Source organism: Solea senegalensis, linkage group LG13 (assembly GCF_019176455.1).
Source record: "Solea senegalensis isolate Sse05_10M linkage group LG13, IFAPA_SoseM_1, whole genome shotgun sequence".
In the NCBI taxonomy this organism is placed as follows: Eukaryota; Metazoa; Chordata; class Actinopteri; order Pleuronectiformes; family Soleidae; genus Solea; species Solea senegalensis.
This window is the reverse complement of record NC_058033.1, coordinates 17,799,203-17,825,303: the sequence shown is the minus strand read 5'-3', so window position 1 is coordinate 17,825,303 and position 26,101 is coordinate 17,799,203. Positions and strand designations below refer to the sequence as shown.

The 26,101-nt window shown below is 39.3% G+C and overlaps 1 protein-coding gene across 2 annotated transcripts in view; it reads right to left on the bottom strand.

The window, feature by feature from the left end:
- LOC122779892 (spectrin beta chain, non-erythrocytic 1) overlaps window positions 1–12,269 on the bottom strand; it is a 57,831-nt gene extending 45,562 nt beyond the window's left edge. Inside the window, exon 1 of one of the 2 annotated variants that reach the window (XM_044042555.1) lies at window positions 11,812–12,269. The gene's annotated coding sequence lies outside the window, so the exon portion shown is untranslated. The remainder of the gene's footprint in view (window positions 1–11,811) is intronic. The other variant, XM_044042557.1, reaches the window with a different exon arrangement.
- Window positions 12,270–26,101: the final 13,832 nt, after the last annotated feature.

Below are 26,101 nucleotides of genomic sequence, written 5' to 3'. Positions count from 1 at the left end.
TCAGCCTTTCGGTCCTTGACACACATGCGCAGTAGTGGTAATCTGGGTCAGCCGTGATGTCACCAGAAGTTATACCAGACGGGCTCTCTGGTATTATGGCTACCCGGCGGCAATGGAGCTGTGGGAGCATTTTAAGAAAACAAAAGAAAACAATGTGCAATGCAATATCTGCAAGACAGAACTTGCCTTCCACGGCAGCACAAGTGCGATGCACGAGCACCTGAATAGGAAGCACGTTGTGGCTGACAACAACGATGAAGAGGGACCGTCGTCTCGGAAGCTCTTGAAAACCAAGCTCTTCCAAGAGCATCTTCTGTCCTAGCACTTACTGTAACCCTACCGGGGGGTAGATTATCTCCTTCTGCACTTGGATCCACCTCGGCACTCTCATCCTCTATCAGTCGACTGTTCCTATCTAGTCTAGTTCAAAGACTACTTCTATGTAGCTTATTCCTCTTTTGTACGTCACTTTGGATAAACATGTCTGCTAAATGCTTAATAAAAAATAAATACAAATCTACAGTTCGACATTATTCATTTTTATACTTGTGCCTCTTCCTGTGATGGCAATAACAATAATCACAACAATAAGCCCATTATGCAGGGCCATGTTCAGGGCCTAAATAAACCACACAGGCATTTTACTTTAATGCCTAATTGAATGTTTCTAATTTTTTGTTCATGAGCACAATAAACATTTCACATTTTCATTTTAGTTATGGGCAGGGATGGACTCTGACAGAATATCAGCTCTAGTCGTGTGTTGCCCAATTAACTCAGATGTGAAAGAATTTTCACAAGGCAGAATTTTTTCATTTGTTCATTGCTGCGTGGCATAGATTTGGTTACATGATGATAATTAATAATGAAAATTGTTACAAGGAAAATAAAATTATTATAAAACAATGCATTTCTATATAACCTTTACTGGTCTGAAAAAAGTCTAAAGGGACCATTAGCCACCAGGAATCTTCACATTATCACCTGGAAACCCATCAATACAATACTTCTGTTATAAAACATCCATAATACAAACTAAATATAATATACTCCACCACCAAAAACTATGTTAGCAACCAGTTAACCACATGCAGAAATATTAATTACATTTTCAAAGTATTCACATAATAGACATATTTGTATTGTTGTCTATTTCAGACAACACAGGCTATTGTATACTGACTGGTAACATACATATTTGCAATATGTGCAGCCTTCTCTCCATTGTGTCCCCTTTAATGAGTTTCCACTGCTGCTACTTCTTCTTCCATGTGTGTGCCTTGTTGACATTGAATGTGTTGCAGGGTTACTAACACCATGTCCTCTGAGCAAAACACTCTATTTAAACAGTAGTTAAACAATGCAAAGCTTTTTTGCCTCAAGGATTGTTTTTATATTCTAATTACTGGAGTCATTTGAGGGATTGTTTCAGCCCCACGTAGGTGTGAATATGAATGGTTGCTCGTCCCTGCAATGGACTGGCAACCTGTCCAGGGCATGACATCCTCACACGTGATTTGGGAGACATTTTTACAACACATCCCCTTCCTGATGAAACTCAGCCATTCATACTGGCGCAATGGTACTGTTCTCATTCGAAATGCAAGAGTAACCTGGGGCTTTAACACTCCAAACCATGCCGCACTATACCAAACTAAAAAGCGCCATGATGGAAACAAGACTTTAGAGTTTCCAATTTATTAACAATGAGGGAGTAAAATGCAGTTTTATGAGTGTGTCAAAAATGTTTGTTCATACATTGGGCTTCAGTTTTTCTGTGTCCAAATGTGCCTTTGTAAAATGACAGGTAGGTATTTGCAAAATGATTAATGTTCTTACCTGTAAAACTGCAATGAATTATAGGTATATTAATTCAAGAAACGACTGGCTGTCTGTGTCCGGATCACTTTGATGTCATGGTAACAGTTAGTCCTTTGATGTGTCGCTGTGCCATGCACGTGCTGGTGAGTCAGTTGAAGCTAAAGACAATGCACGCATTCCTTCATTTCACTTTTTTTCTGCAGCACTTTGGTTGAATGGCTTTGATTGAATAAAACATCAAAGTATAGTTTTTAAATTCCTTTGATGCAAAAAGTGACATTGTAGGAAATTGTAGAAAACGTGAGCAGACCGTATTTTTAAAATTAATGACCACCATTAACAAAACAAGAAAGGCATTGCCCATCACTGCAAAAAAAAGGCATGACCTTATGTCATTTAACCCTCCAGTAATTAAAAGAGACCATGATCCCTAGGTAACCATATTAAAGGGATAGCTCAGATTTTGAACATTAAGTTATATGACACAGACCACAGGAGTAGAGTGGATGCATTATTGTTAAATCATTTCAGCTGCAGTTCAGAGATCTTGCCCCGGTTTGGAGCTGAGAAAAGCAGTTCTGGGTAGGGCTGGGTATCAATGAAACATTTTCACTTTGATACCGATTCCTGAACGATACTTTTTTCGATACCAGTTTTATTATAACAGTTTTAAAAATAAAAAATTGCACATTATGGTACAATTCCTGAGTTTTTATTTTTACACTCAATGCAGTTTTTCATAGAAAAATATACAAATTATTTTCAGTGCAAAAAGAACAATTGCAAATAAATGACAAGTCATTTTCACTAAGGACCTCACAGAAACTTACAGAGGTTTCTTAGCAGTTCTTTAACCTGTCTTATCATCTCCCTATTTGACATTAGGACACAAAACAACAATAACATGGTTGTATTATTATTACTCCATAATCTAGGCTGAGAAAACCAAGACTTAACTGGTCAACACTACCCTTACTCACCTCCACCAGCCTCTAACCCTTGGGACCGAACAACAAGGCATATTTCGATACCAGGTACTATCAAAGCATTTCAGTCGGTACCATAAAAGAACGGAGTTCGGTACCCAGCCCTAGTTCTGGGAGAGCGTTTATGACATAACTAACGGGTTTTAAACCACAAACATGCATGCATGTTATGTTAACAGGTTTGAACAATAAAACCACTGCCCATCAGTATGTCAGATCACGATCACTTTGGCACTATTTTCTGGCTCATATCTAGTGTTGGAAAGATTACTTTGGAAATGTAGTTGGTTACAATCACGTTATCCTGTTGAAAATGTAACAGTAGTGTAACTATTTCAATTACTTTCTCAAAATAATATAACTAATTACATTTGATTACATCTTGATTACTTTTCTTAATTTAAAAGTGGATTAAAACCATAGATCATTATTTAGGAATTAACTACATATTTGTTCTTTGATAACAAAACATGATGAAATGTAAATAAATAATAAAAAATGTTTATTTAAAAGTCAGTGTTGTTTTATGTGTTTGAAAGTTTAACCATACATTATGGGTCTAACCTGGTCTAACCTTTTCAAAATCTCATTTAAACTAACAGAAATATTGCACCACAAGTTGGCGCTTATTTGTTTGAGACTAATGATTAGGCTACATCTTACTTTATTGTGCACTATTCTTGCATCAGAAATGATATGAAACTAAAGCTGACTTTGAGTTGTTCCGATTCCGATACCAGTATCGGAAATGCCTCCGATACTACCGAAAATGTGGGCATCAGTATCGGCGAGTACTGGAGTCCATGCACCGATCCAATACCACGTAATTTATTAGAGCTCCATGACACAGTTCTCTGACACAGTTCTTCTTCGCTGCTATTGAAACAGTTGTGCTGTGCTGTTTTAGAGATGTGAAGAAGAACTGATTACCCGACACCTGTAGACAAGGAGCTAACGTTAGCTCATCATGTCGGCGGTTTGGCAGTATTTACCAGTTAGCTCTGTTAGCGTTGTTAGCTGCGCTAGCTACATTAGCGCGCCTACAATCAAACTGGAGCGGCCCGTTTATTAAACGGAAAGAGCAGCGCTACAACTATCCAGCGTACCTGTGTCCTGCATATGTATGCCTCTGCTTTTAAAGTTTAGCGTTACTTCAGAGACTCATTTTAACAATCTGGAATCATGTAAAAATTATGTCACGCGCGTCCTTTCCCGGTCAGTCGTCATGGAAACATGAAGCTCTGCCAATGCTGCGGTGTTTGGACCAGAGTCAAAACAAAAGTACAAGCTGAAAAACGAAATAACATATCACTGTAAAAATAAATGGTGTCCATTTGCTGTATTCGTTCATGTTTTACAGAGAGTTTAACCTGAGCCAAACCTTACCACCAATGATAATCATATCATTGGTGGTGGGGCTGGAGTGGCTCAGTGGTTAAGACCGGTACCCTGTGTGCGAAAGACATCATGGTCGCAATGGTCACAAGTTCGACTCCACCCCTGGCTGATTGTACTCAATTCCATTGTAAATCGCTTTGGATAAAAGCATCTGCTAAATGACATGTAATGTTATATCACAGTCATGCAGGCGTAGTATTAACGTCGTTACATGTAAATCGTTACTTCCCAACACTGCCCATATCACTACGCTGGAAGTCACAAGTTGCACAAAGACTGAAACTGATCAAGATGACGATATCATTTTTAAAATAAACAAATGTAAATAGTATTAGAACTTCAGATAGTATCCAGATACTGTATGTGTCAACTCATGAGTGCACATTTAACCAACCATGTAGCAAAGACAAGAGTAAAAATGGGACACAGAGCAATGCCTCAAGGCATCTGACCATCAGGTCATTCCTAACAGCAGAATGACACCAGTTAAGAAAGCAGGGCAGTCACCACTTCTTTCTGCCACACTCTTCCCTTCACCCAGCTGGCCTATTTGTCAATGCACTAATTAAGCAGGGGAGAAAAGAAGAGAAATGGAGACCACAGTCAGTCCCCCTGCAGAGAATTAGTCCTGTGCACATTAGCCACACACACACAATAGTATGAATTGGTAGTCAACAAATCATATTAATTTATATATTATACTATATATTATAATTTATATATTAACACAGAGGTTGAGATGGACCAGGGAGTGTAAACAATTAAAAGTGCTCCCTAAAATGTGAGTCTGTCAAAGTGTTTTACTAAGATCTACTCGCATCCCCTGCGCTTCATTGTGACTGTACTCGATATATATATTAGGCCTTTAATGATACACCAAAGTCACGATTTGGTTCACATCACGATTTTCGAACCAAGGTTCAATTTATTTTTTGACTGATTTGGATTGTCGATGAAAAAAGAGACTTTGAAAACAAAAACTGGACTATTTATTAATCCACATTCTGTAACAAAGTAAATTACATAAATTATTGCAAAAAATAATCTCCTCCACACTTGGATGTAACGGACTTTCAGTCTGTGTTGTAAATCAGAAATTAAATAACAAAAATTTAAAAACAATGCAACATAAAAAAATAAACAACTAAACTCCATTGTGGAGATGATTTAAGCTTTCAAACTTTCTGTCTGTGCCATAAACCACAAATATGTAAACATTGACCAAATAAACCACAAAACCCTCACACTGGGAACAGATGTCGCTTGAGCATACAAAGCAAATGTAACGGAGTTAAGATGTAGTGTGATTCCACTTGCCATGAAAAGAGAAAAGTCATCTCACAACACGGAAACTTATTTGTCCTATGGTAATTAAATGCAACACCCAGTCAGACCCCACTATCTCCTTGACATGTACTGTATGCAATGCCATGAAAAACCAACTTCATGCGAACTAAATTTGGCAGAGGAGACTGCAGTGGAAGGCGTTCCGTATCGCACTTAGGGGCCTTCCACACGGAAACGGGTTTAGGTGAATATGCATACTATTTTTGCATGGAGAAAGTGTTTTAGTGGACCTGAAATATTATTTTTTGAAAATGCCTCCCAGAGTGGGAAAAACTCAAAATGCCGGCCACGTTTCAGTGAATACGATACTTTAGGAAAACGATGATGTCATATTCCCAGCTCTCTCTTGCACTGTCATTCATTGTCTTGTGTTTGGAGATTGCTTGACAGTGTTACCTACTGTCAATGAAAGTAACTGAAGTGAGTCTGAAAACACTAGATATCACTAGATATCACTAGAACACATCCGGTCTTTAGAGATTTCACACACAGTGGTTAAAGAAATATTGACTCATAAAATAAACAGAGGAGAAAACTAAATCTATTTTTACTTGAATAAACAAACAGATCAGATCACACAGATTAGTGATTGTTCCACACACAGTGTCTGCTGCACCTAACATCCACAGCTCGTCTGTGACTCTGTTTGTGCGTGGTGTGTATTTAGGTTTATGACAGAAAGTCGCTAGATATATGGCTAGTCACTGTTTTTAAGGGTGACATCGAATGCTTGTATCACACATATATGTTAGTTATATACTAAATTGTTTTCATGATTAAAAACCTCCTAATCGCTGCAAACGAGCCGATCAAAATATCTCCTCACTGACACTCTCGTTAGCCGCGCTGTTTCAGACCAAAATCACACCCCCAGAACGTGGAATGTGTTGTGATTGGCCAGCCAACGAGAGCTTTCCCACTGTCCTGTGATTGGCCAGGTACCTGGAAGTGCCGTAATAGATAGGCCAGCTCTCAGATACACAGCTCCCCCTTCTGGCATGGTGAATGCTCTGCATCTCAGCAGCTACAACGAGAGTAGTTCTTCTTCTTCTGTGGTTGAATGTACGCAACCGGATGTGCCCGGACTAGTGCCGCGCCAGGAGGCGCTACGGTGGTGAGAATTTCTGATGATGACATCAAACTACGGAAGTGCCGATCCACTTCACAGAGCCCAGGAAAACAATACAACACTATTTTCTCAGCAGTGGCTGAACCGTTTGTTCTGAAGCTTTAGGGTTTCATAAACGAGGTAATGACGCAGATACACACACAAACGCAGCGTTAATAGGAGCTTCCGGTCTATGTGGGCTTTAATAATTAAAAAAACTTGGAGTCTGTAAGATCGCCACCATAATTCCCGTGTCTGGTGCGTGAACACAGATTCTTGTTCCAAATCTGAATCAAAACAGCCCAAAGAAGCCGTCATACTGTAAAGTTGTCACAAAGACTTGGACAATTTCTTGTTACGTGTGTCTATTTAAGAATACTGTATGTCCGGCATTAAATACGCATGGCCGGAATTTTAAAATATTAACAGTCACATGGCCCATCAAAAATATTGTAAACTCTGGTCCGTGTGTTTGTCTGTGACTGTGTGTGCGCTGCGGTTACTCAGTGTGTGTGTGTGTGTGTGTGTGTCCGAGGCAGACTCTCTGCCCCCAGTAAATACAGTTAGATGGATCTCACTTGTGTGGCAGAATTGTGCATTCTTGTAAAGTACTTAGGTTTATGACAGAAAGTTGCTAGATTTGTCAGTAGGAAGTTTTAAAAAACATTTTTTTTTAAAAAAAAAGGTGTGGACCCCCTGAAACGCGACTTTCTGTCATAAACCTACATACAATTATTCATGGCGCACACACACAAAGTCACAGACACACACAGCACACATAAACAAGGTCACAGACAAGCTGTGGATGTTCGGTGCAGCAGACTGTATGTGGAGCAATCACCAGTCTGTTTTGTTAATTCAAGTAAAAAAAGCTTCTATTTTCTCCTCTCCTTATTTTACGATCGATTTAGAATGTTTCACCCCCGCGTGTTTAATGTCATTGATTTAATTATTTGGCTTATTTTCCACCGGACAGTTTGGCCTTTGATTTTTTTTTGCCCATACAATGGAGGAGTCAGCAGAGTTGAGGCCAGCCTTTCCTGTTTGCAGAAATGAGCCAGCCAGAGGCGCACATATATCAGAGGCCCACCACAGGCTGCTGATCCTGACCTGAATGCCCTGGTGAATAGGACAGCAGAGGTCTTTTGTTGACCTGTAGTATCTCATTCGTCAAAAAAATCAAGCAGCCAGAACACCCTCAAAGACACACAGACACAGACATCTTACTCTACATATGGCACAGTGGTACATACATTTTCATCTGAAACAAAGAAGCAAGTTATTTTAAAAAAATTAATTGCTATATTTGTTATTTATTAAAGTAACAGACTTAAAAAAATTGACATAACAATTTACAATTGTTTTTCTGCTCACCAAAAATAGTTTTCATACTAACATTACACCAAGTAATACAATATTTTCAGGATTTGTTCACTTAAAAATAATCTGAGATTTATTTATTTTTTTAAAGTTTATTCTTATAAATAAGTTCCTCATCAGAAATTTGCAAACAGCCCTGTATTGCATTTGCAAATGAGAACCATATCATATGAGTAAATAGTACTTCAAGACAGTAGTGAGACCTGCTATGACGTATGCCTTGGAGAAAGTGACACTGTCTAAAAGACAGGAGGCGGCGCTGAAGATGCTGAGATTTTCATCACTGAATATTTTCCTTTTTTCAGACCATTTTAAACTTCAATCTTTATGTTAACCATAAAGATAGCTGTGCATGAAAATCCCATCAGATCAGCGGTTTCCGAAATACTTCAACAAGCCCATCTAGCACCAACAACCAGTCACTAAAATCAAATTTCTTCCCCATTCTGATGCTTTATTTGAACTTCAGCAGGTTGTCTTTATCATGTCTAAATAGCTAAAGGCATGAATGTACTGCCATATGATTGGCTGATCAGATATTTGCAATTACAAATAGCTGAACATTAGACTAATGACAAAGCCTCATGACCTCAAAAAGCTTTGACCAAAAACGTGGTGCTGAAAACGGATACAGTTTTGAAAAAAGCTTCAGCCACCATTAGCTAACTCTCTCATACAATATTGTTGCCTCATCATGTGACAATTCTCCAGTGCTGTGACTCTGCTGTTGCCCAAACCAGAGACTTTGTCCCTATTAAATCACCATCTGTTGTTGAAAAGCAAAAAGAAACCAAATATATTTGTTTATAATACAGCAAAAGGCATAGACATTTAAGCATAATTGTATGGCCATGAACACAGTGTAACGCCAGGTTTATGTGTAGCTCCTTGTGTCTGTGTGTGTGTGTGTGTGTATGTTAGAGTTGCATGATACCCACGGTACCCTGTGGTGCCAAATCTACACTAGAAATTCTACTATACTACCGGTGCCAGTTTCCGCTACATAGCCTCCCGGCTTCACACGCTAGGTCCGCCCGTCTGTTAGCTGATTGGGTGTTTGTTTGTTTCACCAAGAACGAACTCCACGAAGACAGCTCCACTTTGATAGAAATTCACTTCAAAACAAACAACAAGCTAAAGTTCTGTCTCGCCCAGACGCGCGCATGGCTTACAATCACAAACACGAGACAACACACTCACCATGGCAGAAGCACCGGGCCCGAGCGGCGAGTCTGCCGCGGCATCGTCGTCAGTGGCACCACTAACTTTGCTCAAAGAAACCAAACTCCAAAAGTCACATTTGGAACTATGTTGGCTTTAAACAAGGCACAGACGGTAAAGCAATGGATGATGGCCGTCCACTGTGCAGGCGCTGCCACCAAGCTATAGGAGCCAAAGGAGGGAACACATCCAACCTCATAAAACACCTGCAGTGTCGTCACCCAGATTTATATGTCGAATACCAGGTTAGTATTGGCTAATATTAGGCTATATGCACCGTGTACAGGCTGAGGAATGAAGAGTTACAGGATGTCAAAGTATAAAGCACATAGAAAAAGCATAAAAATATAGTTTTCACAGGGAATCAGTTCCTGTTTATTGTATTTTGTTCTCTATGGTTTATTATGTTGGAGAAGAAGCATTATCGTCAAATAGATTTTTTGACAGTGGATTTGTTATCCTAAGTTGATTATTTATATTAGTTAAACATAAATTAATGAGTAAAGGAAACTGAATGATTATATACAGATATATATATATATTTATTTTATTTTTATATGCTTATCATGCACCAAACAACATTACAAGTAATTAACAAGTATTTATAACTTGTACAAATACATTACCAAAAAAAATTTGGTAACTACATTTAAACATTGTTTTGACACCATAGAACGAAAAAAAAATAAAGACATGCAAATACTTCCTTTCTAACAGAGGTCTTTTTTTTAAAGAGCTAATTTTATGGAAAAGGAAAGCGGCCAAGGCAAACTAGTAAACATCAATTTTACATGCATACCCTTAAAGTTTAAGTTTAAGTTGCTGCAACAGAATTGATAATTACTTATATCTTAATAATGATCTCTTCATTCCATATACGTCATGACTCAGTGGGTGAAATGTTCAAATGTATCTCCATTTGGGGTTAGCCAGACTTCCATTGCCGCTTTTAACTTGTTCACAATGTTGCTGCACACTTTTGACAAGAATTCACAGATATGAACATCCATCCATCTTCTACAGCTTCTTGCTGCAAAGGCAAGAGTGCTAACCACTACACCAACCTTGTGGCCCGTGCAGACATTAACACATCTCTCTAATTTTGGCTTCCCTCCACTGGCTCCCAGTACACGACAGAATCAATTTTAAGTTATTATTGTTTGTCGACAAATGTCTTTACCTTGACGACCTACTTCAGCCTTACACTCCTTTACTATCCCTTAGACCAGCTGATGAGCTGCTATTTGTGGTCCCCAAAACAAGGCTGAAGCTCAGGGGCAATCGGGCCTTCGCTGTAGCAACTCCCAAATTATGGAATCTCTTAGAAACTCATCTCTTCGTATTTTTGCACCTGCGATGTGTGTTGTGCTCTGTTCATGTTTTGTTTATTAAATATTTGCTATATTACTGTAAAACACTTTGGTCAAATCTATGTTACTATAACTATGTTTTTAAATGTGCTTTATAAATAAATTGGATTGGTGTAAACTTTTCAGGAACAATAGTAAAACAGTATTTGTCTTAACCTGTCAAACCTAATTGAAATGATCCAGGAATTGGTGGCAAGTTAAAGTATTTCATATTAGGGAGCAGAATGAAGGAAGAAGAAACCACAACTTCAGTCAACATCTGTAGCTATGTTTACATCATGTGCAAAAATTCTTCATTACGAAACGTTTTGTTCTGACATGGAAACACAATTAAATGATCCGCTTGTGTTGTGTGCACAATGGAGAATTTTGACATTTGATACGTGTAGTGTTGTCTAATTCTCCAGAAGTAGAAACAGAGAAAGACTTTCAAGTCTGTTAATTATACTTTTTTGGAATTATTTTTTTTCCCATATATTGGACTATATTGGATCAGAGTTTTCAGATTGGCATGACATATTTTTATTCTGATCAGGCTTTTATTCCAATTAACTCAGACTGCCACTGTGTTTTACTTGCCAGCTCTCCTTTAAACACTCTCATCTCATCCATCCATTACCTATGACTCTCAATCTAGGCCAGGCAGGCACGCAGTCCTATATCATAACATAGCCACACAATATCTATACAGATTTACAAGATGCAGGCGCTATTACATACTACGTTTTGGTACATACTAATTCGCATGACCTGACCAGAGAGACAACAACAACAACAACAACAACAAGGCATATCCATATACGGCTCATATAGAGAGCAGAGCATGAAGATGAAATGTGGCTGCGTTGCACATCGATTCAAACAAAGGCAGAAAATAGATACACTGAGAGAGAGATGGACTCAGTAACACACGTCAGGCGATACAATCTGGTCCATCTCTCTCTCCCTCCCTCTCTCTCTTTCTGTGACAGATCTCATAGTCCAGATACATGTCCATTCTAACCAGCATGTCAGACTTTCAACAAAAGGCATGAGATGTGATGTGAGGACGTAATATGTGGGCTCGAAAAGAGCTAATAGCAGTGGCAAGCTAGCAGGAGTCACCTAATATCACATTAGCTTTGTTATGAGTGGGGAGCCTACTGGAGGTGGTGAAGAAAAAATAAAACAACAGTCTTACCCCTTTATTTTGTCGTCTGCTGGAAACGCTGTTGGTATTATTTCTGCCGCGTCACAGTGTGTGGTATTTCGGCAGACATAAAAAAAAATAGCTTGCTTGCTTCGTTACCAACGCGTGCGACAAAGCTAACTCGAATTTTAATGCTTAAAAATCCCAGGTGACACTGATAACGACTTTGCGATAAATCCGCATCCTCATAAAATAGACCCCTCTTTCTTGCTCTCGCTCCCTCTCCTCTCAACTGTTGTCTGTTATGGTATTTTCTTTAATTAACTAGCTTTCACATAAAAACGGTCAGTGGGGAAGAAAAAATATCAGCGTCGAGAAGAGCTCGTTTTGAGCAGGCAGGTTTGATTGGGATATCCGCGGCAGAGGTAGCTTCTTCTTCTCTTCCTCGCTGCAGAGCATCCGAAGGGCCGTCCGCACCTCACTCCCTTATCCTCCCGCTCAACAGGGAGAAGAAAGAAAAGTGGACGTGCTGATGGTTGTCAGGGGTGTGTACGTGCGTGGTGTGGGTGGTTTGGTGGATGTATGTGTGGGTGCTGCTGACCCTACACGGTCACGTGGGAAACACCGTGCTCATTTGTTGCCAATAATCTCTTCAATAACTGCACAGAACACTGGATGGAAGATGGTGTATGTCTATGTGGTGCTGTCCCTGGTGCTAAAACAGATACACAGTGAATCTATCACATCTCTCTGGTGTTATAGCCCACTTTAATGTCCTATTTGTTGCATTTGAGTGGGGGCACAGTTAATTGTTACCTTCAGTGCCCCTGAAGTTCAAAACACAACAACATTGCAGAAAACACAGCAACATCTGAGATTACAGAAAGGGGGACAACACTTCTTGTTTTCGATTGGACAGAACCCGACAGTGTAACGTCAATTCCTGTTTCTACTCCGCTGTGTCAAGTGTACAAGTTTTAAACCACGTTGGAAAGAATGGAGGACAATATGACATTAATAGAGGAATATTTTGAAAGAGGACATACATATAATGTCATTCTTGATATGCTTTCAACCCATCATGACATTAACATCCCTCGAAACCCTGAAAGCACATTTAAAGCCCACATAGACCGGAAGCTCCAATTAACGCTGCGTTTGTGTGTGTATCTGCGTCATTACCTCGTTTATGAAACCCTAAAGTTTCAGAACAAACAGTTCAGCCACTGCTGAGAAAATAGTGTTGTATTGTTTTCCTGGGCTCTGCGAAGCGGATCAGCACTTCCTTAATTTGATGTCGTCATCAGAAATCCTCACCACGGTAGCGCCTCCTGGTGCGGGCACTAGTCCGGGCACATCCGGTTGCGTACATTCAACCGCAGAAGAAGAAGAACTACTCTCGTTGTAGCTGCTGAGATGCAGAGCATCCACCGTGCCAGAGGGGGAGCTGTGTATCTGAGAGCTGGCCTATCCATTACGGCACTTCCAGGTACCTGGCCAATCACAGGACAGTGGGAAAGCTCTCGTTGGCTGGCCAATCACAACACAGTCCACATTCTGGGGGTGTGGTTTTGGTCTGAAACAGCGCAGCTGACGAGAGCATCAGTGAGGAGATATTTTGATCAGCTCGTTTGCAGCAATTAGGAGGTTTTTAATCACGAAAACCAGTTAATATATGTAAGTAGACCTCCATAACTAACATATATGTTTAATACATGCATTCAATCTCACCTTTAAAGGCGTTAGGACTGAGGAGACGGGCAACTACTCCTCAAAAAATCAAGTTAAAAGTGCCATAATATCATTGCTGCGCGGATTTAAACAAAGAAGAAAACCAAACCCATGTGACGTCCACAGCTTCATGGTGCTGTGATAAAACTTGTATCATCTGTCCATGAAGAAAGGTTACACGATAAAGTAGAGCTGATTCAAACCAGTTCTGATATCACACAGAGACAGTGTCCTCGCATGAACCCATGTAGGTGAATGCAAAGTATAAAGGGTTTAACAATATATTTTCCAATACATGGCCCATAGGTACATTTAGATAAGCATATAATCACTCTAACATAAAAACCTTTCGGTTTTCATAACCTTAGAATAAGCCTTTACTTACTTAACACAAGAGCCTTGTCAGGGGCAGATTTCTAATGCTGCCATCTTCTACAACATCACCAGGGGACAAATCTGCTTTAGCATATGTCCCGCGTTTTGAAGTAGAAGCTTACTACACAAACAAAGATCGATCCATTTCTGACAATCTGCAGTTTCACCATTAGATGTCACTAATGGTGCTTTTACAAAAGATATCTAGCAGGCTAAATATCTGGAACTGTGTCCACAAACCAAAATGATTCTGTTTTAATAATTTATTTGTTATATGGAGCAAGTAATCCATTATCAAAATAGTTGATGATTAATTTAGTAATCGATTAATCATTGCAGCCTTATAGTCCTGAGCTTAAAATCGCTTTTCCAAAATTAATAAATACATTTAAAAAGAATCCTCTTCAATCATGATATGTTGTATTTCAAATCACTGAAGACCTGCTTTTCGCTCTATTTATTAAGTCTTCGAAGATCTTCAGTCAAGAGAGCTTTAAAACCAGGATGTGTTTCCCCCCTGTGTTTTTCTTTTTTTGTTCAGTGTGGTGTAGTGAATGTGAGCAGCGATTTTATTGTCTCTGTTGTAAAAGATCCAGACTCAGTAAACCATTCATATTGGTGTTGTGAAGACACCGGCAAAGGAAGGCATCCAAACTCCATCACCTACATTATTTTTGTGTTCTCTGTCTATACCGTGTCTGCTTCTCTATAATAGGGTATGTATCTTTGAGTATGGGTGTAGCTGAACCAACAAAGTGGCAGTGGTGAGTGAGGGCTTTATGGAATGATAGGCCTGTGAGGGAAAGGCTGAGCAGTTTGGGGAATAGCATGCTACTCTTTAAAAGAAGTGAGTGGTAATTGAAATGCTCCTCTGTGTTGTAAGTTTGGTTTTGGTATTCTGCATTTTTAAATAAATAAATACATAAATGAATGAATGAATGAATGAATTACATTCATATAAGAAGTAAACATACAGTGAAATAATTTCACACAAATGTGCCACGGCACGGATAAGTTGTGTTTCCACTAGCAAAGTACCTGGTACCAGGTACTTTTTTTAGCACCTGCTCTGGTGAGGTACCAAGTGAGCTGAGTAGGAACTGTGCGTGACGTCGTCAGACTGCACGGGTTGGCCTGAGTGCCGTCACGGGAAGAGAAGTCCGACACTAAAATCAAGCCAAACAGTGCCGACCTGTAGATCAGTTAAAAAAGACTTAACAATCCTAACAACGTGGGTTAATCTCCAACAGTTACCAGGGGAATGTCTAAAATCTCAATATTTAACAGTATTTAACTGTATTTAGGGACAGCACTGCTGATAGTGATTGCGAGTGGCATCACAAACCCTGCCGCTGTATTTCAGTGACTGTGTCAGATCAGATAATCAGGTAATTCAAATGTGTTCTATGTGTGGTTTTCAACAAAGTTTGTGGTCTTTAATGACTTTGTTTCATCTCTTTCAATCTCAACATCCTTTAAGTTCAATTTTATGTCAAAGTTGGTCCTGGTGCCACCAAAAATCATACATTTTGTTGTATCTTCATTTAATGATAATTTATTGAAGTCAAACCATATTTTCAACTTGATCAACTATTCAACTACTCTCACATTCTCCATAGAAGGCTCTTTTTTTCTATATTTTACTAATCCACTTGGGGAAATTCTTCTCTCCATCCTCTACTAGGAACCTTCCTCGAATTAGGAGCAGTGGGGGTTGGGTACCTTGCTCAGGGGTAACCCAGCCCTTTGGGAACTTGAACCGGCAACCCTCCTGTTACAAGCTCAGTTCCCTTTCCACTTGGCCATGGGCTGCTCGTGGGATAACCACAGGATTCCACTTTAGCTGTCTAGCCATGCAAGCACTCGCAGCAACAGCGGAACGGAGCTGTCAAACAACGCAAAACACCTGCAGTGTAATCCCATTCCGTTGGTTTACTGCTCAACATATTTTGCTCAACATATTTTGAAAGTATGCATGCCCGTATTCGTCCTGAACGTCCTGTACCGCACAGTTTGGGACAAATACACATACACATGCAATGAAGTTTGGGGAGATGTCACTCCTAGTTCCAAAAGACACTATTCGACTTCCGAACATAGATGTAAATGCAGCATAGATCCAGATGCTAGACAGTAGTGAACAAGACAAAATCAAAAATCCCAGGGTTTAAAATAATCTCTCATCTGACACACACACACGCACACATTTGTAGTAAGGACCTTCATAGACATAATGCATTTCCTAGCACCTTAACCCAGTGGTTCTCTATTATTTTTCTGTCATGCCCCCCCCCCAGAGAACAGAAATGTTTTCTTGCCCCCCGAATTGAAATACTATTGAGAACCTGATCATTTTTATTTATTTATCTGTATAAACCACTGTATGAGTTGTCCTGCCCTGACTCTCACGTCCCCCCCGACACCTCACCGCGCCCCCCCAGGAGGGCCCGTCCCACTATTTGAGAAAATACTGCCTTAACCTATCCTTAATCATCACAAATGCTTAACCCTAACCCTCACTCCCTGTGGTTTATTCATTTTTTGGTCCTCACAAAAATACACATACAAGAACAAACACAAATATACACACACACAACCTGTTTACTCCCCCGGCCCTAGTCCCTATCCCAGCCCACAGGCCCATGCCCCAGCAGGGAGCTCATCTACAATCCTCCATGACAAAGGGAAAGAGCTGAGTGCAGGATATAAGGCTGCCGGTGGCTGACAAAGTGTGTCCAGCACAGTGCTTTCTGCAGAGTGCAGCAATTTGAACTAAACCCCCCTATGTCTGCTCTCTATAGACAGGACCTAAGGGGTGGGGTCATCATTAGCAGCCAGGGTGGAGTGGAGGGGCCTCTGTTTGGGAAGTTGGTGTGACTATAACGTTTCCCAGCCAAGTGGGTAGGATCCCTCGTCTGTTTTTTTTTTCAGGATAATGAGAGTGTGACTGATATTCTCAGCATAAAGCTGAATCACATTACTCTAACTTTTTTTAAACTACTTTCCATAAACAGGTATCCCACTGATGTTTATTACAGCATTGTGGACATTGTGAAATGCAATGCAGACCCTTTCCAATTAAAAAATGTCAGAAAGAGGCACATCCACAGGCAGGATCGCCTGGAAAAGAGTTGATGAGTTAATGACGCAGATACACACACAAAAGCGTTAATTGAAAAAAAAAAAACAGGGTGACTATTAAAACTCAGATAACCTTCACCTACTACCTGTATCATCACACAGCCACTATTAACAACACACCCACACAAATTATAAAAATTATTTTGACCCCAATTCTTCTCTCTAATGTTAATTTATTTGACATACAGTGTTCCAATACTCTTATAGTATTGGAACAGTGAGGCCAATTCCTTTATTTTTGCCATAGACTGACATTTGGGTTTGACATAAAAGATGAACATTTCAGCTTTTACTTCCAGGTATATTTTCAGTCTATGGCAAAAGTAAAGTGGCCTCACTGTTCCAATACTATAGGAGGGCAATGTATATTATTTATATTTATATGTATTTCTAAGGGATAGTCCAGGGAACTTGGATCAATTTGGCAGGGAATGCAGAATATGTAAGCGCTCTACAGACATTTTTCTAGAAATGCCCGTCAACACTCCACAGATTTGCCCGGACCCAAGATGGCAGAACACCTCACTTGTATTGTGTCTGGGCAGTTGGAGTACTGTTTTCTGTTTCCTTGTGTTGAAGGTGTCAGACTGTGCATTCACATGTTGATGTAACTTAAGTGTTTTATTTGCCCTGTTCCTTCCTTTACTGTTGTTGTCGCCGCATGCGGAGTCAGTGACTGAGTAACCTTTAAGGCCCTAGTATACTTCCCTGCACTTCTGACCCAACTCGCATCATGCGCATGACGTAATTTGTGTAATCAATGCGCAACGCGCAGGTTGTGCGTGCAGCCCAGATTTTGAACTGCGTGGCATGTGCGTGGAAGTAGTGATCCTTTGTTCATTCACACTACATATTGTGCATTGAACGTCCGTCCTTATTCACACACTCAGCATTTATAACTTCCCCTCTCTCTCTCTCTCTCTCTTCCATTCACTCTATTGTGGCGGCTCAGTCGGCTGAGACCTCACTCATGGATACCATCTTGCGCAGAAATGTGGGCCTACAGTCCCTGCATGAGATCAGCGGCCATATCGTAACTTGTGCTAGAGCACCATCTTGTGTGGAGGCGTTGGCCTACAGTCACTGCTACTGTGCACACATTCGCCATTTTGGTTCCTAAAGTGGGAGTGGCAGTGCCCTGGTTACTAATCATCACTTCCTCTTTCTTCCTCTTTGTTTACTTCCTGTTTTCCACACTCACATCATGGATGTTTGATAAGAACTGGATATAGCTCCATCCCTTTGGCTCTCGTTCATCCCTATGGAGTTGCTCACTCAGTGAATATGCCAAAAAACGTTCTGACTTCCTGGTTTATTTCCGGGTTGTGCAGCCCATAGAGCATGAGCAGTAGTGTTACTCTCGGCAATGTGAACGAGCCGTCCACATTCTCGACTTGCTCGGCGCGTCCATGAACAGCGAAAGGCATGATGGGAGTACATTATTGACGTGCGCAAGCGGATTTCATGAATACCGATGGCACATTTGCTTCAGGCTTTAAACCATGGATTCGTAAATGAATGTTAAAACCAACAATAGTGAATACAGTAAGATGAAAAGTATAATGTCGTCATTACAGGATAAAATGATCAATTTAATGGTTCATTTAATTGACAGTGACTATTAGTTGATATGTGTTGTTACAGGAATTATGTTGTTTTCTTCCATTCACTGATATACTGTATGGTAATCATCAAAAATGTTGTAAAATACAACATTTTCCTCTCACAGAACTCAGGGATTTTAAATGCTATTTGTCCAAGAAAATACTTTTATGATGATTAAAAAAAATTACATTGAATAATAACCATGAATATGATTTTTGGTCTCATTGCTATGCTTTGTATTTTGATTTACGTTTCAAAGTTCAAATTTCTAACTGTTTTTATAGGTGGTTTACACATTTTACAGCTAACTTATTGCTATAATTACAATTTATGGTAAATATAATAAATAAAATATTAGAATAAAGTCAAGCCAGAAAACCTGCAGACTTGTGATTGTCATGATCTGTCACTTCTGTTAAGTATCTTGTTTTGTTTTTCCCTTCATGTTCCATGTCTAGTCTTCCTGTTTTATTTTGAAATCACTCACCCTTGTCTCTGTTTCAGGTTCCTGTCTACCCCGCCCCCTTCCTCGTCTGCGTGCACCTGATCCTTGATTGTGTCTTCCACACCTGCATCCAATCACTCCCTAATCAAGCACTGCTTATATTCCCCTCAGTGTCTTGTCGCCTGTCTGTTGTAGTTCATAGCTCACGTTCCAGCACTCTTGTTTCACAGCCATAGTCTAGTCTTCTCGTGTTTTTGTTGCCTGTCGTTTTTGTACCTCTGCCTGATCTCTTTGACTTTCCGTGTACCGTACCTCTGCCTAGAATAAAACCCTGTTACTGACTGAATCGTGTCCAGAATCCTGCATTTGAGTCCCTTGTTCTGCTTTGAAATAGTTCATGACAGTGATCATATTATTAGGAACAATAACAACATGTTAAATGTAGTTTTATATTTACAATATATATAATATAATAAAGTAACAATTAAGTAGTCCCCGAGCATTTAACGGCTGGTCGTATAGCTGCACAAAAACGACAACTCCCACAGACCCGAGCACTTCTGTTTTTGAGTCCCCTTCCGCAAATGTTTTGAGACTTGCTGGCATTTTAGAACTTGCTGCCATTTTAGGACATGCTGGTGTTTTGGGACTTACCTGCGTTTTAGGACTTTGCTGGTATTTTGGGCCTTACCGGTGCTTTAGGACTTGCTGGCGTTTTGTGAATCCGCAGCATCCCTGTTGGTCACCGTATATTTGGCCTCCATTGACTCACAAACAGAAACACCCTTTATATTGAGTGCTTGTATACTGTGGTTGAATTAATATAGTTTCTGCCAATAAAACAATACATTGCCTTTAAAGCATTCCCTTTTTAATAAATGATTATAGAGATATTGATGAGTGAAGGGGTTATGTTTCCAAATATAAACTCTTTATGACTTTGTGCTATTAATGTGGTAAAACATCACATTATGTGGGCTTGTATCTCATCTGTATGTTGCAGATGTGAAATATGGAAGTCATTACAAAATGTCATGTTTGTCCCCCAGCTTGCAAAGCTATATTTGAACAGCAAAGAAGAATAAAGTGCCATGGCTTGCATTATACACAGCCAGCACTGGGTTATGCTCTGGTCACTGTGACCTAATAAATATATTTATATCCTCCCTCCACTTTTTTGAGACATGTCCCTATAGGACAACTATGCTATTTCTGTTCTAGGTCCCACTCATCTCTTTATCTCTTCTATTCCTTTTCTTATCTCTCTCTCGCTCTCCCTACACTAGTTGCTGAAGGTCACCCTACTGTTCCAGTTTAAAATTATAGACTTTTTTGGACAGACTGAAACCAGGACTGTGAGGAGCTGTGATGCCACCACACTGCAACATGACTCAACAAGCTCATAGAATCAGGACCATTTGCAGGTCTGCACAAAAAAAAAAACCAACCAAACAAACAAAAGTCCCAGAATCAACAGGTTAAGTGGGAGACATAACAGCAATGACAAAGACCTGCAGAATCTCCAGTAACTGAACTAACACATTTATGTCTATTCGATTATTTTTATCATGTCAGATGAAATCCTAACACAGTTGATATGGGCTCACGTGATGTGGGAGGTAACAGAAATTTAACGTACCAGAATTGTTTCTTTTAACTTTAGTTTTTGTACTTTGTATTTTAGTTTCTTTACCTGTTTTACAAGAAAGACCCTTTGAAGAAAACATCTTTTCTAATTTTCTTTATTTTGACCACTAACAAAAAGAAAAGAGTTTTTCTTTTCATGCCAACAGTTGGCCCCTGGAGTAGCAGACTCAGGGTCAAGCTTGTAGACGTAACATTGATAAGCACAAATTTATTGACTTCACTTAGGGTACTAGGACACTTGAATTACAGTGGAAGCTATTTATCGACGATAGCACGTCCCATGTCATGGGATCTGTGAGAGAAAATGTTTATCTTGAGCCAACTTTAAGTTTAATTACTCACATGGTCTTATAACCAGGCCTGGTGTTCAATATAAGCAGCCATAACTTTGGATAAGACACACACACTACCTTTCATGACGGAACCTCAAAGTGACGGTTTTATTTGCTTAGGGGCCTTGTGCGAACCAAACTCCCGTATCCTGGGGGAAACAAGCTCCGTTGGTTCTGTGAACACACCTAAATATATGTATAAAGAAACAGGGGCAACAAAAATATTTCCTCGCCTTCATAATCAACATCTCAAAAAGCAAAAGCAAAAATATTTTATGCTTTTGAAGGATTAAATTGAATTTGTATGATTGTATATTCATGTGTTTGTATTTAAAGTGTCGATGTGGGTAACAAAGAATAGGAGCAAAAATAAATTTGATAAAAATAAGGAATTAAACAAAATAAAGTGAAAATAATGCAGCTGAACCTTTTTACACATGCAAAGTCCAAACATGTGCCCTGACTTTTCCTCCCGAGGTTACATTGTGTGTCTCTGTGCGAGGTATCTGCAAATCCCCACACGAGGTGAAAAACTAAATAAAATAAGATAACAACCCAAACAGTGACTCCTTTCCCCGGAACTACTGCACAGACAACCTTGATGTGCTGTGCTGTCTGTTCCTCTTGCAAAATTGATAAAAAAAAACTCAAAAACAGCTACTGCTGTTATGTCCTTAGCTATCCACTCACTATGGTCTTATTAAGAATTTGCCATGACAATTTGGTGTCAGAAATGGGATCTAGCAGAGTGGGGGTCTGAGACTCCATGGACAGCAAGTGGCCAACCTGGAGACAAAACTTCTCCAGCCTCCAGCCTCCACCCTCCATTTCTGTAGAGATGGGAGGCCTGATATGGTGTCTCAGATTGTCACCACTGAATTTCAACAAACTCAGTTCATCTTAAAATCCAAATATTCTGTGATTGGTGTAAATAAAGAAACATAAAACACCGATAATACAACGAACATGAAGCTTAAACTGACCCAATCTTGACTCCTGCCCGTCATTGAGATGCCAACCACCAGGAGTTGAAGACCCTCCCACTGTACAGACAGCCCCACCTAGAGGGAAGATTGAAGTGTCAGATTCCTCATATTTTAGTATATGATTTAGCCTCATACCTTTCTCTGGTGCTGGAAGATGACCTTTCTTTTGGGGAGTCAGGGTCTTGTAAAAGTGGAGCAAATCTGTTGTCTAGTGGAATCCCTGTGTCTTGGGTCGGTTTGCTCTTACTTTTTGTTGTAGCCACAATTTAGGGAACATTATTAGAAAGCACAACATACACTTTCATAGTTATGCAGATGACACACAGCCATATTTGTCAATGAGGTCGGATACATTCACACATAAAACTAATTTCCAGATTTAAAATCCTCCTCCTCAAGTGCAAAGCACTTGGTCAGGCCCCTTCATACCTGAAAGACCTAGTCTTGCCTTATCATCCAAATAGACCACTTGGGTCACAAAATCAGGAGGCGGACACTCTCTGTATTTAAAGTTTGACTTAAAACCTTCATTTTTGATAAAGCTTATAGTTTGAGCTGGCTCAGGGACACCTGGACCATCTCTTAGTTATGCTGCTATAGACCTAGACTGCTGGGGGATTTTCCTGTGGTGCACACACATTCACTCTCTCACACTCAGGGTATGAATATGACTTTTTTGTACGTCATTAACATTGTTCTTTCTCTCCCTAGTTTGTGTCTTTCCTTCCTTTTCTCTCTCTCTCTCTGTGTCCTCATCTTGCAGGTTGCAGGATCCAGATATTATTATCATAAATATCATCACCATTATTATAATGCTATAATTAAGTCAATATCTGTGTAATTTTTTATCAACATTTGTCTATGTACAGTGCCTTGAGATAATGTATGTTATGATTTGGCGCTATACAGATAAAACTGAATTTAATTGAATTGTTATTGACTAGTGTAGAAATGTTTGCTAGCAATGTTTTTACAACAGTAATAATAAGACATTCAGTCATAATTATCACATCATTAAATGTATTACATACAACATTCAATTACATTACAATTACACTTATCACAGACAGGACTGTATGTGTGCCACAAATGGCAGGGGCCAAAACAGCTCCTGGCTCCTGGCACAAATTTGTGGATTTTTTCCCATGGTTTTCCAGTCACGTTTATGAGCAAACTTGTCTGAGCCAATTTGTACTAGACACAATTTGTTTTATCTCCACATTTTGTTAAAACACATTTTCATCATCTTCATCCATCACTTACCGGTATTTCACTTTGGCCCAACACTGCGAGTCAACAGGCTGGTCGAAGACCTGCTGGTGTTTTGGGACTTGCTGTCATGATTCCCCCTCACAGTTCTTTCTCCCTTCTTTTCATCACCTACCAGCCACTCCCTCCTCATTAGCTCAACTCCACTCACCTGTCCACAGCAGCTGCACCTGATCACTAATCAGTCCACTATATATATTCTCCTCTCCACCATGCACTCACTGCCAGATTGTTCTATGTCGTTTGTACTAGTCTCTCCAGCAATTTTTGGACAGATTCCCGTTATCGACCCTGTCTGTCCCCGCTCTGTTGATGCGTGTGTTTTGGCTTTCTGCAGATTGTTTTTTTTTTGCAGTTCATTTCTCCTTCTGCATGTGTTTTGAGTTCTGTCTCCTTTATAGAAAAAGCTTTAAATTAATGGAAACAACTACAAACCTACAGACATTTTAATGTAAAAGAGAGAGAGACCGTAAGAAATACAAAAAGCTGTAAAATTGCAGTTAAAGTGCACATTCTGTAAATAACATTTAATTGTCTTTCTACAGTGATGTACACAACAGTTTAGTGTATGTACAAATACCCAAATATACTTGCCTGATATTTTAAGGAAAACACTCAATGGATGCCAATTTCTGTAATTCCACAGATATTTTTATCATGAACAGCAAATAATCTGTTAAATACCACCCCACATTTCATGTAAAATTTAATTTAAATATGTACAAATATTATACATTTCCATAAAAAATGCAGTATTAACCTAATTTTGAATTATGGCAAATTGTTAAATTACTGCTACTATCTACAAATCTCTAAGCTATTTATTGCTTTTAAAAAAGCTTAATCTGTAGGAAAATACGAAATATTCAAAAACGTATTATTTAAAGTAAACTTGCTGTAAAATTTAAAGTGGACACTGTTTTTCTTTAAGTTTACTTTTATAATGATACTACCTCCCTCTCTCCAGCAGGAGGCAGTGATGTCAAGGAATGAATGAAAACGACAAAGTAAGACAGGTTTTATTTCAAACTTTTATTAGATTCCATGTTTCCACATGGGGACATCATTTAAGGGTGAGCAGAGTATAATAGCAGTGTTTCTGAAGCAGTGAGGTGTATGACTGGGATTTGATGCACAGTGGGTCCAGTCAAGTACAAGAGCTGCACTTTTCACCACGCTCCTCTGCAGATACTCCGCATTCACCCTGCATCTCATCATCACAACTTTCTGATCCAGAACATTGTCATATTGCTTAAAAAACTCTCAGAGTCACAAAGGAGCATAACAACAGGGTGGGGTGGGCAAAGCTGAAAGAGGGCCCCAAGAACAACTGATGCACAAATACATTGTCGTTGTAGTTGTCACTGACCAGCCAGCATGTCCATGTGGGTCCAATAAGGGTTATATTTGGGCTGACAATCTGGGTCTTAAATTGGTTTGTGGCCCCACCCATGTTTGCCCACTTCAAGTCCATAAGATCCATAAGTTAAAAAAGGGCAAACATATTGGTCTTTTGCTCACCAACTTAAATGTCCGTGTTTGAAGAAGAATGATCTGCTTTGCCAGATTCATCCACAGACAATTAATGTAACATACACAAGTCAAAAGAAAAAAAAAACAAATGTTAAAATTCTCAATTTAAAATGAAATAATTTACATTTTATGATTTTTCAAAAAGCAAGTGTTGTGGTTCCAAAGTCACAGCCTGGTGTGTGTAACAGAGTAAGCACATACTCATACTCAGCCAGCATGTCCATTATGGAGGAACAAAAGGGACAAAATTCAGTAAATAAATACACCATTAAATCATTCATTAAATGTGTCATTAAATCATGAAATGTGTCATGAAATACATTTAATTAATTAAGGACACATTTCATGATTTCATGTTCCATGTTGCAGTGGATCATTAATTTAATGACACATTTAATGAATGATTTAATGGTGTATTTATTTATTGAATTTTGTCCCTTTTGCTCCTCCATAGACCATGTGAGCCCCATATGGATTATATTCAGGCTGACAATATGGGTCCCAAGTGGGTTTGTCTGTGGTTTCCATGGTGACCCCACACGTGTTTGTCCAAGTTACTGAAACCATATGGGACCTGCAAAATTTGTCCACTTGAAGCCCATGCCCACTTGGGACCCACTTGATAACCAGGTGGACAGGAAGGGGTACTACATGGTCACCATGGAAACCACAGACAAATCCACTTGGGACCCATATTGTAAGCCCACACGGACATGCTGGTTGGGATTACACAGTTTTAACATAAACCGATGGATGCATTTCATGTGATGTATATTCCAGTCAAGGCCAAGTTTAATAATTAAGAAATAGATTTGTTAACTTCAATCAATCCAGTGTGTTTTGTGTGCTCTGACATTTATACTTAAACGCCAATGTAAATCATTCTCATACATTTTGACTCAATGATTTTTATAGCCATATTTAACACACTTTTAAGGGTTGTAACTGATTAATACACAATAACAGATCTTATTATTTAATTTTTTTTTCATACGATTATTTAAATAAAATAAAATAGATACTTTGAATTAAATATTAACAACAGCTAGCTTGTCAGTGGATTAAACTAATTAATGCATAAATACAAAGAATGTCTTGTATGATGAAGGGCCCCTCACGTCCCTTTGCCAGGGCCCCCAAACTCCACTGTAATGTCCCTGGACACAGCAATAGATTATATGCAAATGTCGGATTTCAAAGTCCTGCTAGAAGATGATTTTCTTTCAATTAGAAACAAAACAAAACTTTACATATACACTATATGGACAAACGTATTT